We start from the raw sequence: 11,552 nt of genomic DNA on the forward strand, positions 1-11,552 counted from the left end.
CCCCCACCACCACCACACACACACACATACACACCTACACACATACACACCAGATACAAGCAAAAACATGTTTGTTCCATTTTCAGCTTTTAAGATGATAAAAAAAAGACATTCACTTTCTGAAAGACCGTGGAAACTACCTTCAGATGATTTTGGCCTTCTGCAACTAGCAAACAACAAAATGACTTTTTTTCCTTCAATCAAGCCAAGCTCATAATGTCATCAGACTCCGTGTGTTTGCTGCCACCTTCAGTACATTCTCCTCTCCTCTCCATCCTCCATGCCCCCTCTTTTCACCTCCTTCCCTTTTCTGTCCTTTATGAATAAACTCTGCCTCCTGTCTGACACTCTTACTCCTTCTGAGTGTGTATCTCTGGAGAAATGGCTGTTTGGTGATGAAAGAGAAGGAAAGCACATTATAACTTTATGTCTATTTGAGTTTCTATCATCATGTTGCCATAGTTACAGCTGCTATATAGATTGGTGTCCATATGAGCCTGGTTACTGTTTAACCTCCCCACCCACATTTGCCCAGATTAGGAAAATCAATAAGATAACAGCGGCAACACCGGCCTTACCTTGCACCAACAACACCCTGCTCACACTACAGCGCACCGTACAAAACTCCCACATTTTACACATTTTAGTCAGGAAGCGAGAAAAAAAAGTGGCTTAAATTGTATGCTCCAGAAGAAATAAATGACGACATGGTGAATGTAAACACCCAAGTCAGTTCAAGTGTGGAACCTCTATTTGGTGAGTACCCACTTTGTTTTTATCTGCTCGGCTCTGTGGTGGGAGTAAAAAAGGACTCTAAGACTGGCAACTGCTTCTGTTTGTTTCATGTTTTAGTGGTTTCTGCTGAAGCTATTTTGCTCTGATGCACTGCTGGATCATAGCTGATTCACGGTGTAAATAACACTGCCATATGTGTCTGTTTTTCTGACACAGCTGTAATCCAGGAGGTGTGACAGAGATATGAAGGTTGTTAAAAAGACCATTGGAGCTGAGCATGACAGCCACTAAGGTTCAGGGGTGATAAGATGTCAATGTTCTACGAGGAAATACAAGTCTGAGGGTGCTATGTGATGGATTTGAGCATGTTGTTGCGTTTAAAAAGATGGTGCAGGAAATCAAACTGCAACCCCAGTTTTGAAAAAGTTGGGACGTTGTTCTGTTTTTAAGGACGTTGTTTTATTTACATAAAAACAGAACAGCGTCCCCTATTTTGGAAAAAAAAAAAGGTGTTTTGAATTTTATGGCAGCAGCACATCTCAAAACGGTTAGGATAGGTCCGTGTTTCCCTCTGTGAAGCATCCCCTCTTCTTATAACTGCAGTCTGTAAACATCCAGGAACTGAGGAGAGCAGCTGCTGGAGGTTTTGGAGGGAATGTTGTCCCGTTCTGCTCAACAGTCTTCTTTGATGTTTCTTTTCATTTCATGATGTTTCAAATGTTTTTAGTTAGTGTTGTGAGAGGTCTAGACTGCAGTGAGGCCAGTTTAGCATCTGAACACTTCTAATACAAAGCTATGTTTTTATAAAAAATGCTTTGAGCAGTTTAGCATTGTCTTGGTAAAGGTTTTCCCTGAAAAAGATGTCTGACCAGGAAGATATGTTATTCTGAAACCTGTATATACTTTTCTGCATTGATGTTGCCTTTCCAGATGTGTAAGCTGCCCATGCTATAGGCACTAATGCACCCTTATACCATCAGAGAGGCAGACTTTTGAACTGTGTGTTGATAACAGGTGTCCAGTACTGACTTCCTCTTATTTCTGAGAGATTCAGATTTTCTAAAATGCTCTTTTTATACCTAGTCCTCTTACGGACCTGTTGCCAATTAACCTAATTAGATGCTAAAATGATCCTCCAAACTTTCCTCATTCATACCTTTTGTTGTCCCTCTCCCAATTTTTGTGAAATGTGTTGCTGCCATCAATTCAAAATGATCTTTTTCAATAAAATAGTACAATTTTAGTTTCAACATTTGATATGTTTTCTATGTTCCATTGTGAATAAATATGGGTTTATGAGATTTGCAAATTGTTGCATTTATTGCATTTTGTGATCATGTCTTGTGTTGCTCTGGATTCTTAGTACTAAGAAACATTCTGTGCAAAGTTAACTTGCAAAAAGACTGAAGCATTAGACCAAGTTGAAATTCTGGTATATCCTTGTTTAAACACAAAAACAAAAGATTTTTAACATCTTTGAGATTACAGAAATCACTCACTCTCCCTTACCACTGCTTCTTAAAAGAGCACACTGACTTTGTAATACCTGTGGTAAATAACGTTCCTGACTCTGCTCCCTCTAACAGGGTAGCTAGGTGGTAAACCTGAGGCTGCGGGTTTGAGTACAGCAGGAAGCGCATCTAGAGTAAAAATAAAAATCTTCTTCTATGAGAATTTGCTTGTTGTGCTGACCCCTGCAGAAGGCAGCAGCTGAAAAAACTACCATGCTTCCTCTAACAACAAAACTTCAGTTGATGAGGGGGTTAGTTTTACTCCTGTGGTCATTCATCAAGTAATTTGCATGTCACACTGCGATGTGGAGATGCAAATTCATTTTCATAAAACTCTGGTTGAAAAAGAAGAAAAAGAAAATTTCTCCAAGCAGTTGGTATGTTTTGAAAATGATGCTGCTGTATGACCATTAGCCGCGCTCAAACTGACATCACCCAGCTCCGTTCTTTCAGTTTGGTATTCAAATAAGCTGTGTTGTTTTAATGATCTTTAGCTCATTGTATTATCCTTCTTCTAAAGAAGTTAGAACAGGAGTGTGAAACTGTAGACATTGTCCAAATATGTAAAATGGTTGGTTGGTTCTTGAGGCTGGGTGGCAAGGTGGTGCAAGAGTTAGAGCTGTTGTTTCCCAGGGAGAAGGTTGCAGGATCACCTCCCAGTCTGGGGTCTTTCTGGGTGGAGTGTACATGTTCTCTTTGTGCAAGCGTGGGTTTACTCCGGGTACTCCCGTTTTCCTCCCACGGACCAAAAACATGCATGATAGGTTAACTGGTAACTCCAAATTTTCCCTAGGTGTGAATGGTTGTTTGTTTCTTTGTGGCCCTAAGATGGACCTGTCCAGAGTGCATCTTGTCTCTCTCTCCCTGTGAGCTGAAAAAGAGAAGCGGGTAAAGAAAATGAGTGGATGGTTCTTAAGGCTGGTGATGTAGCAACTGTTTAAAAGGCCGGTTGATAAATGATGTAGTTAATGAGGATCCTGTTTAGACCAGAGAGCTAGGAAGAGTAAATCAAACTAATCAGTTTTTCAAGGTTCTTTAGAAGTTCACCATGAGGATACTGGAACAATATGGTTTAAAGATTTTCCCACTCTGGAACCCAATAAAAAAAACAACAACAACACTGAGGCAATCCTAAAATGCTGTTTCTGTGCGTACACAAGGCTAAAACAATAAAAAACTTTTGAGTATCCACAATATCCTGTTCCCATGTGGATGGCTCTTTAGTGTTACTTTGTGTGCTGCATGTATGTATTTAAAGAATGTAGTATTTTCTGTTTTTCTGGGTAGCAGCTTGAAATCTAAAGAGATGTTAATGAAGCACTAAGGAAAGATTGAAAGATATGCCATGTGTTTGTCCTTGATAGTGGGCACGCCTGTTTGGACATGTAACTGTATCTCCTCTGTTTTTTAACTAAGCAAGCTAAAGTTTTCTCCACTTTTTGCTGAAAACAAAGCAACAAGTTCTTGGAAACATCGCTCCATTCAAAAGTCTATCTTTGTCTCTCTCACAGACATAAATGCCCCCCACCACCAAAACTGACAAAAATCTTGCATCTATGCATCTGAATCAATGGATTCAGTAGCAACTGTGCATGATTACCTGTGACACTGATAGTCCAAAATAATTAAAAAAATTAAAAGAGCTTGAACACTTTGTTCCAGCAGAACTGCACCAAGTTTGTATTTAATTGTTCATCAAGTTTTAATCATAGCTTAATTCCAGGTGTGTTGAGTACTACAAGGCTATAGGAACTCTAATAAAAGCAATAATTAAAAACAGTTTTACTGGGACTACTTACTTCTTCTATGCTTATTTAAAGTAATTACTATAATGCAGGCTCAAATATGTACAAACATTCACTTAAATTTGTCAGTAGTGGTGCTGGAGGTTCCAATATGTATTCACTTGTCAGGGACAAGTCCTATTAACCTCTCATTATAAATCAGGATTGACTGCAGCGATAGTTCTCTTTGCAAGCATAAAAAGGATATGTTTGACAGCACCCACTGGATTGATCAGTACTCATCTGTCACCCTCAGATGGAAGGAAACTTGTTATGATGTTCAGGAACAACTCAGGAACCATCGAGGCTTAAGGCTGCCATGAACTGGAAACTGCCGGAACACCAGTGTGTCTGTCCACAGTGAGGCCAGTTTTACATCACCATGGACTGAGAGGGGGCTGAAGAAAGAAGCTTCTGATCCAAAAGTGACGCCTTCAAGCTTGATATACGAACCAAATCCCTTCTGGAGAGAAATTTTATGGACAAGACAAAGACTAAGTTATTTTGCCACAATGACAAGACGTATGTTTGGAGGAGTTAAGGTGATGCTTTCAAACCGAAGAACACTGTACCCACTGTCAAGCATGGTGGTGGTAGCATCATGCTGTGGGGCTGGTGCATTGGACAAAGTGGATGGAATAATAAAGAAGAAGGAGGACTATCTCCAAATTCTTCAACTTTACTTAACAGCTAGATAAGTGAAACATGGACATGTTTGGGAGTTCCTACAGGACAATGATTCCAAACACATCAAAACTGGTTTCTGATTGGATAAAACTGGCTCACATTAACCTCTCCGAATGGCCTTCCCAAGGCCCTGACCTGAGCTGGATTAAAAGTTTGTTCACTATGCTTAAAAGCCAGGTCTGTGCCAGAAAACCAACCGGTTTAAATAGACTTCACCAATCCTGCCAAGAAGAGTGGCCAAACATCAGCAACAATTATACCAGAAGCTCGTAGATGGATACAAAAAGTGCGTGGTCATGGTGCAACTTGCTATAGGATGTTTAATCATATATAAGTAGGGATATACGAATATATTTGACCAGTGTATATCAGAAAAAATCAACAATAAATTCAAACTTGTGCACCTATTTCTTGTTTTTAAAAAGCACTGAAGTTGAATGTTGTATAATCAGAACAATTCAAATAAATCATTAAAAGCTCCAATTGTATGTAAACGTCTGACTGTAACTGTATATCATCAGCATAATTCATCTGAACACTAAGACATCAGCAACAAGTCTTTAGTGGTCTTATGAGGTTGAAACAACTTAATTATAAAGTAACCTATTTTCAACCTGATTTTGTCTTCTTTCTACAACTCCTAGGGTGGTGGGAGCAGTAAGTCATCAATTCCAATCCTAAAGTGCCTAAAAGCAATAATGACTGGCAGTTTTAAACACTTTGACTTTGCATTTGCATTTGAGTACAGCATAAGCTTGATCTCGCTGTCATTCAGAACAAATTTAGGGTAAAAAAATGGCCTTAAACTGCATTAAATGCAGGTAAAATCTAGACTGGGCTTAAGTACAGAGCATTATATCACAGTACCATCAGCATAAAAAAACTGCATATGAAATATTGATGATGATATTGATGATTACCGATGTCTAGAACAAACAGAAGTGGTCTGAGGACTAATCCCTGGGGCACACCTCTGGAAACTTTCTTTGGATGCTGTCTAGTGATTATCACCCCAATGGAAAGTATGTATTAGTAAATAGTATTTACAAATACAAATAAAATTGTAAGCTATATATTGTTTTTTAGTTGTATTATCAAGGGTTTTCAGTTTTCTGATGAGGTTTCATTGTCATGCTATTCCACCATGTCTGCACACATAAATCTTGAATAATTTTAGCAATTTTGTCATTATTAACACTTTAAAGTTAAGGAGAAATAAATAAAAACCTGTGCAGATTTAATTAAAGTACCAAAAAATTAAAGGCCAAACAGGAAGTGAGTTGTACCTGAAAAAACAAAAAAACATCTTGTATCGTAGATGCTCTTCAAAATAACAGTCTGGCTTTTGCATAGCATACATAATGCCAACTGTGAGTCAAAAATTACTGTTGGGTTTTCTAAAGAATAGCTGATATATGTTGGAATTTCTGGCAGTCGTCATGTTGACACCATTTTTAAATGTCGAAACTTTTGGGGGAAAAACCCCCCCACAAAAACTTGCAAATAATAGATCCTGTCCTTCTATTCCAAGTCTGATATACTGTATATACTAAATCCATACACATGCTTAACTCTCCCTTTTTCTTTTAAGAAATAGGTCATTCTTAGTAGATGGTGTTGGGGGTCAAGGTAATGATTACATGACCCCTATGTGATCACCCAAACAAAAATGGGCACCTTTCCAACCTGGAGGAATATAAAACAGGGAAACTAGGGCCTCAAGCTGTTTACAAAAAAGAAAAAAACCTTTAGTATCCTACTGTTCAGATATGATTCAGAAATAGGTTCCCCCCAGTCTTCATTGCTGAGTTGCACTGTTTTTGAGTACAACAGCAGCATTTTTGAAAGGATTTGTTTACAGTATACCCTATGCTTGACAAATCCTCCCAAACCAGGACATTCATGTTACAAATACGTCTATGGCAGCTGGTAATGTTAAGCTCCTTTATGGCCTAGACTTAGTTGTACTTTTTGTTCTAAACAGGTTGAAAGTTATGGTTTAATTTATTTTAATGAGCTTTACAAATGTACCATTTTGAATAGTTTGATTTCTTGTAGAGACACTTTTCCACTCTCACTGCAGGTGTAATCATAAAGAGGAAAGACCAGAGTGGAGAAAACACGATTTTATCCAAGACACCAAAATGGAATCTATAGGTTTTCAAGCTTTTATCTTTGCAGTGTAACTTCTGGCTTATAGAAAACTCACAGTTCTTGTCAGACATGGCATTAATAGACCAACGGTTGTAGCGTGAACAAACTCCCAGCGGCTGTGCTGTTAGCTGAGGGAGAGTAAACACAACAACAGCTGCTGTACAGGCAGTCAGCAGTTTTCTGTTTGCCTACATAACTGAATGCCTGAAGTGAAATTGTACTTTCAAATTAGACACAAATAGATCATTATCACCCGCCACTGGAAGGCAAAAGGTGGCAAAAAAGGTTTTTAGCCAGGTCTCTGTGTGTATTTGTTTATGTGGCTGGCTGTTAGCAAAATGTCTCATAAATCACAAACAGACTTTAACGAAACTATGAGAAAGAAATCCTTGGATGTGCACCTACAACTGATTAATGTTTAAAGTCAAACCAATTCAAAATGGCTGCCACAGCTAACTACCCTTAGAAAACACAAAAATGGCTAAAACTCAGCCAGTTTTACAGACATTCAGCTAATATTTAGTGTGGTAATAGCTAAAAGTGTCATCCCCAACACATTCTCTGAGCATTATCCAATCCTCAAGATCTACTATCTAACTACTGAAGTCAATGCTATTTGTCTGTTAGCAAAATATCTCATGAAATAATGGACAGATTTGAATGAACCTTTCATAAAGTAATTACTGGATACACATTTAGTCATGATCAACTTTTGGAGTCAATATAAATCAATATGACCACCACAACTAATCAACACAAAATTGGCTAAAACTCAATCAATTTTAAAGATATCAAACTGAAATCTGATGTAGAAGTAGCTGAAAGTCATTCACACCAAATACCTTCAGCATGAGACCTCACGTTATAGCATGAGATTATGCATGACATTATTTTCAACAGCAACAACTCTGATTCTTCAACATGAGATGATCTTAGTTTAAATCTCTGTCATGAACGGTGGCAGGACAGAAAGGTGGTGTATGAATATTGATGGAGATTTGTTGTAAAGAAAAAACAAACAAAAATACAGACACACACAAGCTTGGTACCAGATGGTCCTTTTTGCCTGACAGAAAGGCACGTTTAAACAGGAAAATATTCTTATGATGAATGACTGTTGCAGCAACATGTCAGCAGTATTAGGTGGCAAATCTGGAGCAGTTTAATGGAAATCTATTTATAAACTGAATATTCTCAGTGGGTTTTGTGTGTGAATCTTTAAATGATCATCTCCAGCAGCGAGTTGTCATGGAAATACAAATGTTCAAGATTTTAGTTTTTTCTCTCTTTCTTCTCATGTGAACAGAAGGACATTGCATTCACCAAAGAAAAAAAAATAGGCACCTTATCTCATAATACGGATCTGGTAATCATGAGATAAGGTGCTTCGTGCTTCTGTACATGGGGAGTATTTACAAGGATGTAAAACACCAACACAACCAATAATTATAGCAATTACTTAACCAAAATGGTGTTAAACAAAATATAGGCACTGTGACCTATTTTTTTGGTAACTTTCATATTTTTAAAATATTTATGAATATTTCACCGCAAAAACAAAACAAAACAAAAAACGATGAATTCCTTCAAAAACATTTGTTCTTTATGAAATCTGCATCAGTCTTTTTTTTAGCCTTTGTTTCGTTGCTGTTTGTCTTCAGCTACCATTTTTCTACCTTTAGCTTTTGTCTAGCCTTTCTAGTTTTAGCTTTTAGCTAACATTCTGCTCTTTTTAAAAACCTTTTACACTAGCTTTTTAGCTAGGCCTTTTCTACTTTTAGCTTTTAACTACCATTCTTCTGCTTTTAGTAATATTTAGCCTCTTTTAGCTATTGTTCTGCTAACTTTAGCTAGCCTACTTATACTTTCAGTTGATAGTGAGCCTTCTGCTGCTTTTAGGTTTTAGCTAGCCTTTTACTGGTTTTAGCTTTTAGTGAAAACTTTTGATATATTTATGTAGTGTTTTGCTACTTTTAGCATTTAGTTACCCCTTTGTTACTTTTAGTTAGCCCTTTGATAGTTTTTGCTCTTAAATAACATTTTACTATTTTTAAGGTAACCTGTTGCTAACCTTTCGCTACTTTTAGCTAGCCTTTTGCTGCTTTTAGCTTTTGGTTAATCTCTTGCTACATTTTGCTACTTTTAACTCTCAGCTAACCCTTTAGTAGTTTTGGCTTTTAGCTATCATTTTGCTTCTTTTAGCTTTAATATCTCAGTTTGAATGCCATTCAACAGTCCATATTCACATTGCATTTTAGCAGAAAATGCAGTTTATGTAGATTGAATAGATTTCCTAATTTAAGATAGCTTATGAAAAACCTTTTAGCAACTGTGGTTAGTTGTTCTTTTTGTTACTTTTGTCTTCAGACTGTGCAACGCCATATGAATCTGACTGGTTAATTAAATCATTGCAGAACCTTCTGAAGAAACTAATAACATAAAATTCAACAGTTACGGACATGAAATATATGATTTATTAAATGTTTGTGTGTTTACCAGCAACAGAAAGCCCAGTTAGCAGCCTGTTTGGAGAGTTGGAATTACATTCACTTAACACTATAAATCTGGCTGCTTGAGTCTCCAATCAAATCTCATTGTGACAGGCATTAGGGGATTATCCTCATGTGCTGCGCGCCCTTACAGTCAGCTTGGTGGCCCCGCACCAAACAACACTGCTTCTCCTCCCAGGGCCTGAGAGAGCCGGCGAGGCTCGTGGGCCTTCGCTCAGCGGGCCGGGTCACTGTCAGAGCTCTGCCTTCACAGGGATGTACAATCAGGATGGGGCGCTGCATTTCAACAACTCATGCAAAGGTAAAGGACGCAGTTCAGTTCAGTTAGGTTTTCCTCTATCTTTGTGTACAGAAACCACAGAGCTGTGTGGACTTACGTGTTTCTGGTATACTTCTGCTTAAATCCTACTAAAGATTTGGGCTGCTGAACAGGTTTTGAGAACGACAAGAACGTTTAGAACTGCAGTTTTGCTGAACTTTAGTGCACATTGGCCACTCTGTGTTAACTTTAGATTCTGTCTGATGAATGGTTCAGATGTAAACTGACCAGAGACCCAGTAATGCAAAGGTTTGTGAATAAAGTGTGGTGTAGTTCGACCCTGAACTGATCACCAGACTGAGTGTGTACTGGTGCTGTGAGTCCACATGATGGCAGCAGTGAGCTGAGATTTAATGTTAAGTTCAGTAAAGCACATCACAAGTGGAAAGACAATTCTGTACATTTATCAATAAAAAAACAACAATTGATGGATTCTAATTTTGTAAGGCTATTATATTTTATGCTGTATGATGTGCTGCACATGAGCTTAGCAAATTAAGATGTAAAAGCAGGCCCAGTAATAAAGTTAGACTGTGATTTGTCTAATGCAAAAACCTTCCGACTGGCTCCATTACTCACTTATGCAGTGATACTAAAACAAGACTCAACATATTGCATAAATTACATTACACTTAAGTGGATACAGAATATATTAAAAACCTAACGTTCCTTCAAGGAAATCATGTCACCTTTCATGTCAGAGTTTTAAACTGAGATAATGCCATGTTGAGAAATGACAGATTTGTAGCTGTTTTTGTCAAACTATAAAAATAACATTACACAGAATGTCACATTCAGAGCATGTGTTGGGACTGACTCTCAGCTACTACCACATTAATCATAGCTCAGTATCTGTAAAACTGACTGAGTTAGAGCCATTTCTTTGTGTTTGCTGTGTTAAGCAAACATGCATAATAAGTGGTGATCAGAGTATGTGTTGAGGATCACACCTAGTTATTAACATACCAAATTTGAACTGAAATTCTGTAAAATTGTCTGAATTGTAGTACTTTTTTTTAAAGTCAGTTGGCTGTGGCAGCCATCTTGAATTGAGATGACTTTAAAAGTTAATCAGATCTGATGATTACTTTCTGAATGTTTCTTTCAATGAAAGAATGTATTTCAATGAAATAATTTGCTAAAACACCCACCAAAAACAGACACGGGAAAAAACATTATCACCTTTTCGCCTTGCCGATAAAACTAAGTATATATATATAAACTTAGTATATATATAGGGTTACTAGGGTTACTTGAGTAGTAGCATTCCAACAGATCCATGTTTTCACATCTCATCCATTTCCTCCGTCTTGTTCCAGTAGCCCATTTTTCATCAAGGTTCCCCAGCACCTGACGCAGACCTTGTTTGGGCGGGCGACGTCTGAGACGGCATGTGACTCAAAGCCCGGCCTGGATTTGAACCAGGGTCTCCTGGGTGAAAGTCTGGTGACTTACCCATTGAGCTATCCAGACAGCTAGCAGACAGGCAGTCACCCCCAAACTGGAGCAGTGGCTACAACAGATCCCAGGAACAACATCAGACATCTCAGTCCAGAAATGTGCAGTTCTAGGCACAGCCAAGATACTGTGGAAAACCCTCAAGCTCCCAGGCCTCTGGTAGAGGACCCGAGCTCAGAGGATGAAACAAAGACCACCCGCGGAGGGTGAGAAGGGAATTTTTTTTTTTTCATATATATAGTAGAAGCACTCATCCTGGCCGCCCAGGAACAGGCCCTAAACACCAGAGCAATAGAGGCTCAGATCTACCACACCAGACAAGACCCAAGGTGTAGGTTGTGCAAGGAGGCCCCTGAGACAGTCCAGCACATAACAGCAGGGTGCAAGATGCTGG

Source organism: Kryptolebias marmoratus, linkage group LG8 (assembly GCF_001649575.2).
Source record: "Kryptolebias marmoratus isolate JLee-2015 linkage group LG8, ASM164957v2, whole genome shotgun sequence".
Classification (NCBI taxonomy): Eukaryota; Metazoa; Chordata; class Actinopteri; order Cyprinodontiformes; family Rivulidae; genus Kryptolebias; species Kryptolebias marmoratus.